The sequence below is a fragment of the Schistocerca americana genome, chromosome X (genome assembly GCF_021461395.2).
Source record: "Schistocerca americana isolate TAMUIC-IGC-003095 chromosome X, iqSchAmer2.1, whole genome shotgun sequence".
Classification (NCBI taxonomy): domain Eukaryota; kingdom Metazoa; phylum Arthropoda; class Insecta; order Orthoptera; family Acrididae; genus Schistocerca; species Schistocerca americana.
This window is the reverse complement of record NC_060130.1, coordinates 388,663,707-388,681,158: the sequence shown is the minus strand read 5'-3', so window position 1 is coordinate 388,681,158 and position 17,452 is coordinate 388,663,707.

Here is a 17,452-nt window from a genome sequence, read left to right as displayed (position 1 = left end):
CCCGATAAGAATCGCTGCTGACAGTCCTTTTGGCATCAACCACACTCAGCTCAGTTTTCTATCCCCATCAGTGATTTTTATCTTCTAGCCTTACTTTTGCCAGTGGGCTGAGGCAATTTTTCTTGCTGATTTCCACGAATTCCGACATTTTGTTTGGTTGTCCATGGACAAATCCCTCCTGGAGACGCGTCTGTTAACAATATGTGCATCGTTATTCTCTTTCCTTCAACATTGGTATTGCAGAAACCTTCAGATAGGGTGACAATAGAAAAATCGCAACATCGAAAAATAATTAATGTAGAGTAACAAAATTTCGGTAATACATCACTCTAGGGAACATATTTAAGACATTAACATAGCGAGATCATTGGTTAATGAAAGCGCGAGATAAATCGTAGCATATGTGAAATGCTAGCACACTAATAAGCGGTGTAACCACTAGAATGTTGAATGTAAGCATGCAGACATGCATGTATTGTGTTGTACATGTTCTGGATGGCAGTTGTGGAATGGAGTTCCATGCCTGTTGCACTTGACCGGTCAGTATAGAGACGGTTAATGCTGTAAGGGGATAAAGCTGGAGTTGTCGACCGATGATGTCCCATATGTGCTCTCTTGGAGACAGATCTGGTAATCGAGCAGGCCAAGGCGATTTGTAGAAATTTGTTGGGTTACGAAGGAAAATCCCTACTGGAATGCTGTTCATGTATGGCAGCACAACAGGGTTACGAAGGAAAATCACTACTGGAATGCTGTTCATGTATGGCAGCACAACAGGTCGAACCACCAGACTAACGCACAAATTGGCAGTCAGGTTGCGTAGGATAACAACGAAAGCGCTCCTTCTGTCATGCGAAATCACACCCCACACCACAATTCCAGGTGTAGGTCCAGTGTGTATAGCACGCAGACAGGTTGATCGCAAGCCCTCAACTGGCCTTCTTCTAACGAACACACGACCATCACTTGCACCAACGCAGAACCAGCCTTCATCAGAAAACACAACAGATTCCCACCCTTCCCTCCAATGAGCTCTCGACTGACACCACTGAAGTGGTGGTTTGGGGTTAGTGGAATGCACGCTACGGAGCGTCTGGCTCGAAGTAACCGATTTGTAACATTTCTTTGCGGCACTGTGGTGCAAATCGCTATTCAAATTGCTGCTGCACGTACAGTTACGATTACCAGAACCATACGCCCAGCACGATGATCTTCCCTCTCGGCAGTGTCACGTGGGCGTCAAGAGCCCGGTCTTCTTGCGACCGTATTTTATGTGACCACCGATGGCAGCAATCATGTACAGTGGCTACATCCCTGGCATGTCTTTCTGCAATATCGCAGAAGGAACAGCCAGCTTCTCGTAGCCCCAGTACTGTACCTCATTCAAACTCAGTGACGTGTTGATAACGGCGTTGAGGCGTAGCGCCGTATAACGATCCTGCTTTGGAGGCGGTTAAGTGGGAGATGTGTCTCAGAGCTGGATAGTGACAGAAGGTGACGCGAGACTGGACGCACACGTAGTTTATGTTTCAGCCGATAGAGGACAGTACTGGATAGGGGGACTGTGATTTTAGTTTCGATTGTGCCCACTAGAGTGCACTGAAGTAATAGAATGTTTTTAAACCGTTCTAGTATTTTCATAAAGCGTTATTATGTCTTTTTGTGTACGTAAAATGTTATTAACGTGTTTTAGTAGTATGAATGATGCGTGAGTGTGGTTTAAGGTTAATATGAAGATAATTGTTTAACGAGTTGTGTAGTAGGATTTAGTGTGGGAACATTTCGAAGAAGTATGGATATGAACAAAGGGGATTTTTGTGGAATAGATTTGTAAAGTAAGTTTATGGTAGAGGGAAAGTTAATTCAAGTATAAATAACAATAGTAAATAACTTTAAGCATAAACAAAACTTCAGTATACTAGATAATTACGTCGGTAAAAAGTGCAGTCTTTAGGTTTACTGTTTTGCGATTGGTTATCGATGAAAAGCGCGGATTGACGCGGGAGAATGTTGTTTTGCTATTGGGCTGTTGAGTAAACTGACCAATGCTAAAGCAATATTCTTCGCGGGCCTTTCTCTGCTGGTAGAGAAGACTTAGAGTATTCGAGAGAAGAGTTGAAGCCTAGCCACGAAACAGATCGGACGTGTGTCGTAGTAGTTCCGATGGAAATGATAAGTTGCCCGATCTAGCAGTGTTTCATACATCAAAAGTGTGGTAAAGTGACGGCATAATCATTCCGATGAGCGTGTAGATATTTCGGAATTTTTAAGTGAATTTTGCCACGAGAAAAGACATATATTCCGCGTGGCGTATTGAGCAGGTTGGTGGCTAAAAACTGTGACTGCGTTTGGTACCGACAGATTTAATATTTGGCGAGCATTATCAATCAAAAACAATCAGTATTTTGTAGCTATTACGTTTTCGGGAAATGTAACATCATAAACTTGCTAACGTGAGTGAAAGGGATTATGAGTGACGGTGTTAAGACTAGCACGGGCTTGGCGGTGATACTTGTTCACCTAAGTTTCAGAATATATTAATTAAAGACAAAATTTGCAAACTTTCATTTGTGTGAAAACTTTGTCACGAAACGTAGATTAGTGACTTAAATTGCAGCCTGGTTCACGTCGAAGTAAATTAGGTTTCACTCGGCTTTCCTACTGATGATCTGCTGAGACAATGTTCACAAGTAGGTGCAGGTCCGTCGTAAAGAGACGGAAAGAACCGCGCCACCGCAGCGTCTTTGTCGCCTTAGTGACATTCTTGACTAACATCAACTCACGACGTCCAGTCTCCAAGGTAACTAACTCTCAAGACCGTTGCAGAACGTATTGAACGCAAATCTGATTTGCATTCTCATAGTGGCGCTACTATCTCCACTCTTATGCGAATAGTGCGATAATATTTCTGATACAGAAACACGCCTACCAACTTTCGTTTATGACTCACACTCCTTCTTGATGCCGTGATTTTTTTCTTTTTGTCGTCAGTATTTTATTCTTTCTCAAAATACCTGACAAAACAATATTTTTTTCTGATTGCATGGGTTTTGTTGACTGGACGTAAGCTACTTTCACCCAGAATTGTCTACGAATAAAGTCTTTTGCATTTGTCCTTCCCATGGTCTTCTGTCTTTGCTGGTAATCACACAGTAAATTCAGACGTGTGGCAACTGCACGAGCACTGATGCCAGTTTTATCCTTTACCATATATACGATCCTTTTTTTAATGCTTAGTGTGGGTTTTGTTGGTCGTCCAACTCTGTTTGGAAGACTTGAATCTAGGAACGAATGTGTTCACGTTTACGTCCCACTGCTTAATGACCTACTTAAAAAAGAGAAAAACGCAGATAACCACAGAGCAGAGCACAGAGAAAGTTAAAATTATTTTATATATGCAACGTGTAAATCCACAAAATTGCAGAAAGTTAAACATTCATAAAAATGTCATTATTCATCTCCCTAATTAAAATGCAGACTTAACATTAAAATTACTTTTCTGTTTTTTCATTAGTTGAAAACATAATAATAAGTAGAAAATATCGATTGACAAATTCTCATTAACTTGCAAGTGCGATAAACTTATGCAAATTATCTACCTAAAAGTAGTTATAACCATAATCACCATAACAACGGTTGCCAGCAGTAGGCAAACAACTGTGGGAATATGTTCACTAAGATTCACCAAGTGATAAAGACTAGCACAAAATTTACAAAGTGAACACCATCTTTTGGTGTAAAACGGTACTGTCCCCACAGAGCAGCAAATTTCGGTGGTTCTGTTAATAAGAAAGGGAGAAGCTTTCCACCCGCTCTATATATGTCGTACAGCGAAATAATTTTGCACATATATTCAGTGATATATGTGGATACGGTCTGCAAGCTGTGTTGCGAATAGAGCCGGTAGTAAAGAAGTAACAAATCGTCATGTTTGATGCTGAAGCATGCTTCATGAATAGCGAAAATGTGGTAAGTGATAAATTTTCCTCATTTCAGCATTTTTAGATGTTTCAGCGAGAAAAATGTTTCATAAAGGTTTGAAATTAGGTGTAACGTTGATTGGAAGTCGTTAAGTACTCTCATTCTCAAATACTGGATGAATTCCAGATATCTGCGCGGCATCAGTTATGCTGCCTCCAGACAAACAGTTTCTAGCTTTAATACTTGTCTTTCTGTGTTAAACTTGTAACATGATATTATACCTCTTAATGAATGTATCATGGCAACATTTTAAATTCACTCAATAGTTACGTGATATATTGAACATAACATTTTGTTGTCTCTGGAAGCCGTTGCATAAGCTAACTGCTACTGTTACCTGGTTCCGGGTTCCGGGATTGCCACTTCGTAATGTCGATAGTATACTCTGCTTTTTGTACGAAAAACTATTATTGAATGTACTTCAGTTGTTATCCACTTTTGTTCAGTTTTCGATTACGATTTGGTATCGTAACCGTCTACGATCTTTAGGAGTACACTTAAAAGACATTTTCAGAGGTAGAGGATAAAGTTAATACAGAAATCTTTCAAATTTAGATCTTCTGTGCGTACATGGGTACCATGATGTAGTTTTATCATATTCATCCGCAGGAGACAAAGCCCCCTCAAAAAGTGTTATAATGTGAACAATAGCATATCTCGTATATATGGACATTAAATTAAGTTTTCTGCCACAGTAGTAGAGGTCTAGTGTGTCAATCTGGGTGGAATGTTTCTAACACAGATTTAAAAGATTCAAGTAAATGCAAAACATTTTAGCCTGAAGGATGGAACAGAAGCTTTTTGCAACAGGAAATGAATCGAGCGTACCCGGCTGTGACGATCTTGCGGCTCCCGGAGCGGTCGGCTCTTGGGTCAGGCCTCCTTCCTGCCTGCCAGAACATGTTCAGGAATTGGCAGTTCCATCAAACGCTGGGTAAACAGCCAGAGAGCCATGAATAATTCAGAAGCCGACTTAATCCTTTTGCAGAATTGCCTACGCAGTCGTATGAAATTTCTAGATAAAATCTTCGACCGGAGCTCAGAATTTACGTATTATTGAAATGAAGGTAGAGAAACAGGAATTCACATTGTGGGCAGAAAATCGAGCAGCTCTTACGTAGTAGATAAAGAGTGGAAGTACTACACGTCAAGATACACATTCATCCGAAAGATCACTATCGGCCGATGTTTAGAGCGAAAGTCTCAGTCCGACAAGTACGTCGGATAATGTTATTCGAAGGCTCATTTTCCTTTCCAGACGTCTTCTTCTTTACGTTCCCTGTCACATAGGCAAGTTTCTACCTGATCACTCTCTTTTTCTACAGTTTTGGTAAAACATTCTGTAAAGGTTTGGAACTGTCCACGTTTCTGAGCTTCATATCCCGCGACGATCTGTGCACTTATTTCGAAGACGGGAATGCAAATAGCATGACAGTTTAGAACGGTTGTTGAACGTCACACAAAAATTCATATGCTTGTAAATTTTTTCATGCTTACGACATAAAATCTGGTATTGTCTCAAAGATATTCTTAGTGACCTCTTATCACAAGCAAATAACGTAACTTACTTTTTAACATACCTTTTGAAATTTACTAATACCTGCCTCTGAGAAGATGAACGGCGGTCACTCAAAGAAACACCAGTAACTGAAAATGGTGAAGGGTAGACTGAGAAGAACGCAAAGGTGATGAAACAAGGAGGAGGAAGACAGAGCAACTTCCATTTCCAGGAGCTGCTCACATTCTCTACGAATGACCTAGTTACATTTACCTGATATGGTTCCGCGACAGTGCACATGTCTGACAAACATTTCCGATTAGTAACGAAGATTCAAATAGTCCCGTGTAATCGATGAGACTGTTCCTCAAGATGCCCCTCCGTCCTATATTTAATGTTCTTTGTTGTTGTGGCCTTCAGTCCAGAGACTGGTTTGATGCAGCTCTCCATGCTACTCTATACTGTGCAAGCTTGTTCTTCTCCCAGTACCTACTGCAAACTACATCCTTCTGAATGCCTCAGAATATGTCCTACCACCCAATCCCTTCTTCTAGTCAAGTTGTACCACCAATTTCTCTTCTTCCCAATTCTATTCAGTACCTCCTCATTAGTTATGTGATCTATCCATCTTATCTTCAGCATTCTTCTGTAGCACCACATTCCGAAAGCTTTTGTTCTCTTCTTATCTACACTATTCACTTCCATACATGGCTACACTCCATACAAATACTCTCAGAAAAGTCTTCCTGACACTCAAATCTATGCTCGATGATAACAAATTTCTCTTCTCCAGAAACGCTTTCCTTGCCATTCCTGGTTCAAATGGTTCAAATGGCTCTGAGCACTATGGGACTTAACATCTGTGGTCATCAGTCCCCTAGAACTTAGAACTACTTAAACCTAACTAACCTAATGACATCACACACATCCATGCCCGAGGCAGGATTCGAACCTGCGACCGTAGCAGTCTCGCGGTTCCGGACTGCGCGCCTAGAACCGCTAGACCACCGCGGCCGGCGCCATTCCTGGTCTTCGACCATCATCAGTTATGTTGCTCCCTAAATAGCAAAACTCATCTACTGCTTCAAGTTTGTCATTTCCAAACCTAATTCCCTCGACATCGCCCGATTTAATTCGACTACATTCCGTTATCCTCGTTTTGCTTTCCTTGATGTTCGTCGTATATCCTCCTTTCAAGACACTGTCCATTCCGTTCAGCTGCTCTTCCAGGTCCTTTGCTGTCTCTGACAGGATTACAATGTCATCGGTAAACCACAAAGTTTTTATTTCTTCTCCATGTATTTTAAATCCATGGGCATGGATGTGTGTGATGTCCTTAGGTTAGTTAGGTTTAAGTAGTTCTAAGTTCTAGGGGACTGATGAGCTCAGATGTTAAGTCCCATAGTGCTCAGAGCCATTTGAACCATTTTTTGAGTATCATATCTCCCATTTCATCGTCATCCACGTCCTCTTCGATTTCCATATTATTGTCCTCAAGTACATCGCACTTGTTTAATATGGGTACGAATCAATGAAAACAATAACTGTGAATGTTCTTCGAATTGACAGTATTTTTCTACCAACAACCACGGACGAATCCATCAACATGACTGGATATGAGCTTTTATTCAGTTTCACTTAAATCGAGTACAAAGTGGAAGGCAAATTTGAATTTAGAAATGGTTCTGTGTAGGGGAGGCGTCATAATTCGACCGCTAAGAACGTTAAAAACTACGTTGATGGAAAAAAGAAATCCCAGCAGCAAGAAGGAGTTGCGCGAGTTGGTAGACTTTTTTTTTTTTTTACATCAGAAAGATGATGTGCAATCAAATTTCGCGTCAGTCGCATAACAGTGGTGCTAGTAGGGCCACCACGACGATGCATATCGGGTTTGCTTTAAATGCGCGCTGCCACGTGAGCGTTAGTTACCTTTGAGATTGGACATAGTGAGTTGATGTTAGTCAAGAATGACTTTAAGACGATGAAGAGGACACTTATTACCAGCTCATTGAGTTTCAGCGAGGTCATGTAATAGGGCTATGAGGAGCTGGATGTTCCTTCCACGATAATACAGAAAGATTTGGCAGCCACTGTACATGACTGCTGGCAAGAGTGGCCACGAAAAGGTACGCGGTCGGAAGAAGACCGGACTCCGGATGGCCATGGAGCGAAGACCATTGTCTTTGGTGTATGGCTGTAGCACTTCGTTCTGCATCTGGTATCCAGGTGGCACAACCAACTGTTGCAAACTGGTTACTGCAAGAACAGCTTCGAGTTAGACGCCCTGTAGTATGCATTCCACTGACCCCAAACCACCGCCGTTTGCAACTTCAGTGGTATCAAGCGAGAACTCATTCGAGGGCTGAGTTGAGGCCTGTTGAGTTTTCTGATGAAAGCCGGGTCTGCCTTGGTGCCAGTGAGAAGGAGACCGCGTGAGCTTCTGCAACCAATGTGTCTGTAGCCTAGACTTACTGGACCTACACCTGGAGTTACGCTCTGGGGTCCGATTATTTATGACAGCAGAGGCACTCTAGTGGTTATCCTATGCAATCTGACTTCCAATTTGTGCGTCACTCTGGTGAATCGACCTGTTGTGCTGCCATACATGAACAGCATTGGTTCAAATGGTTCAAATGGCTCTGAGCACTATGGGACTCAACTGCTGTGGTCATAAGTCCCCTAGAACTTAGAACTACTTAAACCTAACTAACCTAAGGACAGCACACAACACCCAGCCATCACGAGGCAGAGAAAATCCCTGACCCCGCCGGGAATCGAACCCGGGAACCCGGGCGTGGGAAGCGAGAACGCTACCGCACGACCACGAGATGCGGGCATGAACAGCATTCCAGGGGGTGTTTTCCAACAGGATAACGCTAGCCAACATATCTTTGTTGTAACCTAACATGCTGTGCAGAGTGTCGACATGTTGTCTTTTCCCGCTCGATTACCAGATCTATCTCCAAGAGAGCACATATGGGACATCATCGGAAGACAGCTCCAGCGCCATCCACATCCAGCATTAACCGTCAGTGTATTAACCGACCAAGTGCAACAGGCATGGAACTCCATACCACAATCTGACACCCGACGCCTCTACGACGTAATGCATGCACATTTGCATGCTTGCATTCAACATTCTTGCGGTTACACCTATTATTAGTGTACCAGTTTATCACAATTGCAATGGCTTTTCCCTCGCTAACATTGGCCTATAATCTTCTACGTTAAAAACTTAAATATGTTACCGAGACAAATGTATTCCTGTAATTTCATTACTCTATGTTGATTATTTCTTGGTGTTTGCATTTTTTTGGCAGTGTACTTGCGTTCGTCAGAAAGTTCCCCTCTTTGTCTATTATGACCGCACCTCAACATGTTTAAGTATTCCGAATATACTACGAATAGCCTGTCTTAGCTGCCTCAGTCTGTAGCATTCCCTCCTATAAAATCTGCGACCTCATATAACACAGAACTGCTGGCTATCTAACTAATACCATGTACGACCTCGACGTGCAAGAGCTTGACCGTCCAAGTGGGTGGAAATTCTCCAACACTTTTCAGCCTTGTCATCGCGATAGCTGATAGTACCCACATTGTTGGAGGTTCTTTGATCCTCCTGTTCGGTATATTTCAGTTATTAACTTTTTCAGCTTTTTTTATATATACATCATATTAGACTAAATACTGAAATACTGTAGTTGTTCATCACCGATGAACTGAACATTAACATTTCCAATTACAATTGAATCGTACGGGGGGTGGAGGGTGGAGGGGTGGGAGTATGAGGAGGGGGGTTGACACGTAACTTGTCGTCAAGTTTAATTTTAATGTGTCACAGGCGCATTCGATAGTTTAAAATGTTCCTTCTAGATATAAGAACAGCGGTCCATACTATGCTACAATCAGAGTTCCTCGATCCTGGACTCATTCACACATTTATATATCGGCTGAATGCTTTATCTGATGAGTTTATCAACTGACGCCACTGATGAAATGAATGTGCGTTGTTTCTCAGGCACGTAATTCTTTTTCGCTTAAGAATATGATTCTGATTTCTCGTATTTTCTTTCCTTCGGAGAAAGTTTTATTCTCGAGTTCCGTTTTAATCTGTTAGCTGAGTGCATTTCCTACAAGTTATGCATCGATGCCGGACATGCTTGCGTGACCATACGCTGGCACTTTAAACAGCGCACTGTGTTGGGGTTATATTTCGTTACCTTATCACACACAAACCCTGCTGATGTGGTACGGCCAAACTTTCAGGAAACATTCCTGACACACAAATAAAGAAAAGATGTTATGTGGACATGTGACCGGAAACGCTTAATTTCCATGCTAGAGCTCATTTTAGTTTCGTCAGTATGTACTGTACTTCCTCGATTCACGCCAGATGGCCCAATTGAAGGGAAGTAATGTTGACTTCGGTGCTTGTGTTGACATGCGACTCATTGCTCTACAGTACTAGCATCAAGCACATCAGTACGTAGCATCAACAGGTTAGTGTTAATCACGAACGTGGTTTTGCAGTCAGTGCAATGTTTACGAATGCGGGGTTGGCAGATGCCCATTTGATGTATGGATTAGCACGGGGCAATAGCCGTGGCGCGGTACGTTTGTACCGAGACAGATTTCCAGAACGAAGGTATCCCGACAGGAAGACGTTCGAAGCAATTGATCGGCGTCTTAGGGAGCACGGAACATTCCAGCCTGTGACTCACGACTGGGGAAGACCTAGAACGACGAGGACACCTGCAATGGACGAGGCAATTCTTCGTGCAGTAAACGATAACCCTAATGTCAGCGTCAGAGAAGTTGCTGCTGTACAAGGTAACGTTGACCCCGTCACTGTATGGAGAGTGCTACGGGAGAACCATTAGTTTCCGTACCATGTACAGCGTGTGCAGGCACTATCAGCAGCTGATTGGCCTCCACGGGTACACTTCTGCGAATGGTTCATCCAACAATGTGTCAATCCTCATTTCAGTGCAAATGTTCTCTTTACGGATGAGGCTTCATTCCAACGTGATCAAATAGTAAATTTTCACAATCAACATGTGTGGGTTGACGAGAATCCGCACGCAATTGTGCAGTCACGTCATCAACACAGATTTTCTGTGAACGTTTGGGCAGGCATTGTTGGTTATGTCTTGATTGAACACCATGTTCTTCCACCTACGCTCATGGAGCACGTTGTCATGATTTCATACGGGATACTCTACCTGGCTCTGGCTCTGAGCACTATGGGACTCAACTGCTGACGTCATTAGTCCCCTAGAACTTAGAACTAGTTAAACCTAACTAACCTAAGGACATCACAAACATCCATGCCCGAGGCAGGATTCGAACCTGCGACCGTAGCGGTCTTGCGGTTCCAGACGGCAGCGCCTTTAACCGCACGGCCACTTCGGCCGGCGATACTCTACCTGTGCTGCTAGAACGTGTGCCTTTACAAGCACGACACAACATGTTGTTCATGCACGATGGAGCTCCTGCACATTTCAGTCGAAGTGTTCGTACGCTTCTCAACAACAGATTCGGTGACCGATGGATTGGTAGAGGCGGACCAATTCCATGGCTTCCACGCTCTCCTGACCTCAACCCTCTTGACTTTCATTTATGGGGCATGTGAAAGCTGTTGTCTACGCAACCCCGGTACCAAATGTAGAGACTCTTAATGCTCGTATTGTGGACGGCTGTGATACAATACGCCCTTCTCCAGGGCTGCATCAGCGCATCAGGGATTCCATGCGACGGAAGGTGTATGCATGTATCCTCGCTAACGGAGGACATTTTGAACATTTCCTGTAACAAAGTGTTTGAAGTCACGCTGGTACGTTCTGTTGCTGTGTGTTTCCATTCCATGATTAATGTGATTTGAAAAGAAGTAATAAAATGAGCTCTAACAGGGAAAGTAAGCGTTTCCGGACACATGTCCACATAACATATTTTCTTTCTTTGTATGTGAGGAATGTTTCCTGAATGTTTGGCCGTACCTTTCTGTAACACCCTGTATATTGTGACAATGACGAAGAATTAAACATTATTTTCAAAGAAACTGTCTTATCGAGTGCGGCATGTACTCTTTTCGTAAAATTCTCCACATCCGTTATATTTTCTCCTCCGTCTCTTCGGGGAGTTCTTGTGTGATGTTGCCCATTAAGTTTCTAGGACAGTCACCACCCGACTGAGATGGCCCATGGCTCTCAGTCGAGACGACGAAGGCCATCTAGATTTATATTTTCCGAATCCTGCCTCGGGCATGGATGTGTGTGATGTCCTTAGGTTAGTTAGGTTTAAGTAGTTCTAAGTTCTAGGTGACTGATGACCACAGATGTTAAGTCCCATAGTGCTCAGAGCCATTTTGAACCATTTAGAGTTTCCGTGATTTTCCTAAATCGCTGAAGCTAAACACAATGATGGTGCCTTTCAGAGTGCACGGCCTATTTCCTTCCTAATCCTTCCGTAATTTGAGCCTGTGGTCCGTCTCTAATGACCTCGTTGTAGACGGGACGTTAAATACGTCGTCCTTCCTTCTTCTGGAACACACAACACCCTTGCTATATATTGCCGGCCGGTGTGGCTGTGCGGTTAAATGCGCTTCAGTCTGGAACCGCGTGACCGCTACGGTCGCAGGTTCGAATCCTGCCTCGGGCATGGATGTGTGTGATGTCCTTAGGTTAGTTAGGTTTAATTAGTTCTAAGTTCTAGGCGACTGATGACCTCAGAAGTTAAGTCGCATAGTGCTCAGAGCCCTTTGAACCCTTGCTATAGTTGAGGGTGTTGCACAGATCTGATAATGCTGAGGAAACGCCAAACAATTTAGCGATACGAACCTGCTCGGGCTTGACGGAAGTGGTATTCCCCAACAATCGATTTCATTACTCAAGTGCTTGACAGATTTTAGTGTTTCAGCATTAAGTTCTAAACCTTGTTTTATATAAACTGATGACACTTTTTCGAAGAAATTTTTTCAATGTTTGTGACAAAGTAAACAATAAGAGGAAGATTCATAATTATGTAATTGTTTGGCGCTCTTGATGGACTGACTGAAGCCGTCTTCTTTGAATGGGTATCATTGCTCCCAGACTGTATACAATACTACTTATTTATTTTTATGTATCACCCGCAGAAAGGACTGCGAGCACGCCATCACTGCAAGGCGTGCACAGAGATACTTTGTGGACAATGACGAGCTGCAGGAAATATGAATGGTGCCACTGCAGGGATGCTACACAGCAACCGCGGACGGTGACGATGGGGTTCTCAAATAAGTAGGACAAGTAGGTCTGAAACAAGATTTGCTCGTTCAAGACCATTTCAGGAATCGATCCTTAATAACTGTAGATGACTACCAAAGGATAACTGGCACGATTCAGTTCCCAAAGCCTAATAAGATAAAATACTGGCAGCACGAGGAAGTAACGTGGGTGGAAATGAAGCGGAGTGCTGTGAGGACACACGACGTGGCTGGCGACTCCTCGCTCTGTGTCACATGAACGCATTCCCATGATCGCCTCATAGACCAGTGCAACAATAAAACAACATGTACTAGCTCCAAGCGTTAGATACACGGTTTGTGTCACCGGGATAGAAGCTAGAACAGTGTGCTAGAAGTAGAAATATCTGCTCAGGTTTTCACGCCCCTGACATGCTGCAAGCAGAGCCTCATAAACATAGTAATCTAATATAATAATAATAATCAATAAATATTAGAGAATTATTACGTCATAAATAGGCATAACAGAACGTAACGCATTTGATCACATTAACATATAATTTATCTTATTACGTAATTTTAACTTAGTTGTAAAACAGTAACACATTATCGTATTGCAATAAGATATGTAGTTTTAGTATACTCATGAAGTAATCAGTGCTATCGACGGGGGATGTCAAATTGATTCCACATTCTTAGATTTCCAGAAGGCTTTCGACACCGTTCCTCACAAGCGTCTTCTAACCAAACAGCGTGCCTCTGGAATATCGCCCCAGCTGTGCGACTGGATTCGTGATTTCCTGTCGGTCAAGGTCAAGGTTCGTAGTAATAGACGGAAAGTCATCGAGTGAAACAAAAGTAATATCCGACGTTCCCCAGGCAAGCGTTATAGGCCCTCTATTGTTCCTGATCTGTATTAACGATATAGGAGACAATCTTAGTAGCCATCTTAGATTGTCTGCAGATGATGCTGTCATTTACCGTCTTGTAAAGCCATCAGATGACCAAAACGAATTGCAAAATGATTTAGATAAGATATGTGTATGTTGCGAAAACTGGCAATTGACACTGAATAAAGAAAAGTGTGAAGTTATTCACATGAGTGCTAAAAGAAAACCACTAATTTCGATTACGCGATAAGTCACACAAAGCTGAAGGCTCTAAATTCAACTAAATACTAACGGATTACAGTTACTAATAACCTATATTGGAACGATCACATAGATAATATTGTGGGGAGGGCAAACAAAAGACTGCTATTCATTGGCAGAACACTTAGAAGGTGCAACAGCTCTACTTGTTCAAAAAAAAAAAAAAAAAAAAAAAAAAAAAAATTTCAAATGTGTGATATCTTATGGGACTTAATTGCTAAGGTCATCAGTCCCTAAGCTTACACACTACTTAACCTAAATTATCCTAAGGACAAACACACACATCCATGCCCGAGGGAGGACTCGAACCTCCGCCGGGACCAGCCGCACAGTCCATGACTGCAGCGCCTCTGGCCGCTCGGTTAATCCCGCGCGGCAAACAGGTCTACTAAAAAGACTGCTTACACCACGGTTGTCTACCCTATTCTGGCGTATTGCTGTGCAGTGTGGGATCCTCACCAGGTGGGACTGACGAATGACATCGAAAAAGTACAAAGAAGAATGGCTCATTTTGTATTATCGCGAAATAGGGGAGATAGTGCCATAGACGTGGATTGGAGTGTCAATCATTAAAACAAAGGCGTTGCTCGTTGCAACGTGATCTTCTCATGAAATTTCAATCACCAGTTTTCTCCTCCGACTGCGAAAACATTCTGTTGGCACCCACCTACATAGGGAGAAATGATCATCACTATAAAATAAGAGAAATCAGGGCTTGCACAGAAAAATTTAAGTACTCATTTCTTCCGCACGCCGTTCGAGAGTGGAACGGTAGAGAGACAGCTTGGAGGTGGTTCATTGAACCCTCTGCCAGGCACTTTATTGCGAATAGCAGACTAATCATGTAGATGTAGATGCAGATGATGTAGTTTAGGAAAACCTGGCTATACGTAGCTGGATCATATGCTTTCGTTGTTAACCTGAAAACATTTATGATCAACTAAAGATTGTAATAACAGATTGTCACGACCTGATACAGCTCTGAAGCAGAATTCGGAAGTCAGTATCATTGAGCATTTTTGTTGTTGTTGTTGTTGTGGTCTTCAGTCCTGAGGCTGGTTTGATGCAGCTCTCCATGCTACTCCATCCTGTGCAAGCTTCTTCATCTCCCAGTACTTACTGCAACCTGCATCCTTCTGAATCTGCTTAGTGTATTCATATCTTGGTCTCCCTCTACGATTTTTACCCTCCACGCTGCCCTCCAATGCTAAATTTGTGATCCCTTGATGCCTCAGAACATGCCCCACCAACCGATCACTCCTTCTTGTCAAGTTGTGCCACAAACTCCTCTTCTCCCCTATTCTATTCAATACCTCCTCATTAGTTACGTGATCTACCCATATAATCTTCAGCATTCTTCTGTAGCACCACATTTCGAAAGCTTCTATTCTCTTCTTGTCCAAACTATTTATCATCCATGTTTCACTTCCATAAATCGCTACACTCCATACAAATACTTTCAGAAACGACTTCCTGACACTTAAATCTATACTCGATGTTAACAAATTCCTCTTCTTCAGAAACGATTTCCTTGCCATTGCCAGTCTACATTTTATATCCTCTCTACTTCGACCATCATCAGTTATTTTGCTCCCCAAATAGCAAAAATCCTTTACTACTTTAAGTGTCTCATTTCCTAATCTAATTCCCTCAGCATCACCTGACTTAATTCGACTACATTCCATTATCCTCGTTTTGCTTTTGTTGATGTTCATCTTATATCCTCCTTTCAAGACACTGTCCATTCCGTTCAACTACTCTTCCAAGTCCTTTGCTGTCTCTGACAGAATTACAATGTTATCGGCGAACCTCAAAGTTTTTATTTCTTCTCCATGGATTTTAATACCTACTCCGAATTTTTGTTTTGTTTCCTTTACTGCTTGCTCAATATACAGATTGAATAACATCGGGGAGAGGCTACAGCCCTGTCTCACTCCCTTCCCCACCACTGCTTCCCTTTCATGCCCCTCCACTCTTATGACTGCCATCTGCTTTCTGTACAAATTGTAAATAGCCTTTCGTTCCCTATATTTTATCCCTGCCACCTTTAGAATTTGGAAGAGAGTATTCCAGTCAACATTGTCAAAAGCTTTCTCTAAGTCTACAAATGCTAGAAACGTAGGTTTGCTTTTCCTTAATCTTTCTTCTAAGACAAGGTGTAAGGTCAGTACTGCCTCACGTATTCCAACATTTCTACGGAATTCAAAGTGATCTTCCCCGAGGTCGGCTTCTACCAGTTTTTCCATTCGTCTGTAAAGAATTCTCGTTAGTATTTTGCAGTGAGCGTATTTAGGATTCGTAAGAGTCGATCAGTTTCATTCCACGAGAAATTACGGAACGAACAGGTAACCCAAAACCACATTCCCTCCATAAAGCCTGTCTTCCTGAGCAATCCCACTACAAATAAAGGTGTTTCATGTTTCACAGAGGTTGCCCATTAATAACTATTGTTTTCCCTCAAAAACCATTCACCCCATTGGCACCAAGGACACCTTGAGATACAGATTTTCTTGTATAGGTAATTCTACCATACTCACAACCAAGGAAGTTAAGCAATTATCCCCATTTCATGTAACACGCCATGTTTCATCATCTCTCTGCGCGATCGCTGAAGCATGTCCAAAGGGTAACGCTTACAAACTTCTTATGGCTCTCGCCATTCATTAGCGCGGGAACCCAGTGTTCATCAAACCCATATCCAACCTAAGCTGAGAGAGTTCTTGAAATTCTCATCTTTGGCCTGCCCCAAGCGTGCGTGTGGCTTACCAGTGCCACAGACGTTGTGAGTTTGGCAATAGGCCTTGGTATATGTCAATACTGTAATGCAATTGAATCGTGTTTTGCTGGCGATGGATCTTGTGGAAGCGACTTGAATTTTCATTAACCACTTTGTAGTCTAGCCTAATTCGATCACGTAGCTCCGGGTTTTATTTTATACTAAAAAATAACAGCCCAACCGAAGCAATCAATGAAATGTATTGATAAATATGTGTTAGTACAGAAAATTCAAAAGCATCCACAGCATAATTCCCGTAGGTCTACATCAAGAGGCCTACTTAGACAACCTCCTGGATGCTTTCCTTTGTCCCCAAAATATAGATCCTTCTTTCATCTGAAATGTTAGTAAAGTTTACCATAAAAATATAGAGAGAATATGGCCAATATATTAGCTAGATAAGCGCATCGCTGACATAACGCCATATGGCACCAGTCGACGGGCTGTCAAATCGTAAAAACATTACTTTCATAGACAAAGTGAAATTTTATTTGTAATGAACTTCCACGGTAATAAAGTATGATTTAAACACCAAACTATCGCACCACTGTTTTTTTTCATTCGTAGCACGACATGTTTCGGTAATTTGTTTTCCTTTCCAAGGTTTGCGGGAGTCTGCATTATCATCTGGTGTGATGCCCGAGTGTGTGCTGTCCTGCGGCGTCTTTCGCTGCAGAAAGGAACTCCGTTGTACCTCGGGACACTTTCCAGACTTTCGACTACAGTCAGCTCAGTAGTAGAAGTTTAATATACATTCTGATTCCAGTTTTAAATGATGGCGCTCACTTTTTACGTGCTGCGGTCTTTTTCTAAAATTATAAAAGGTA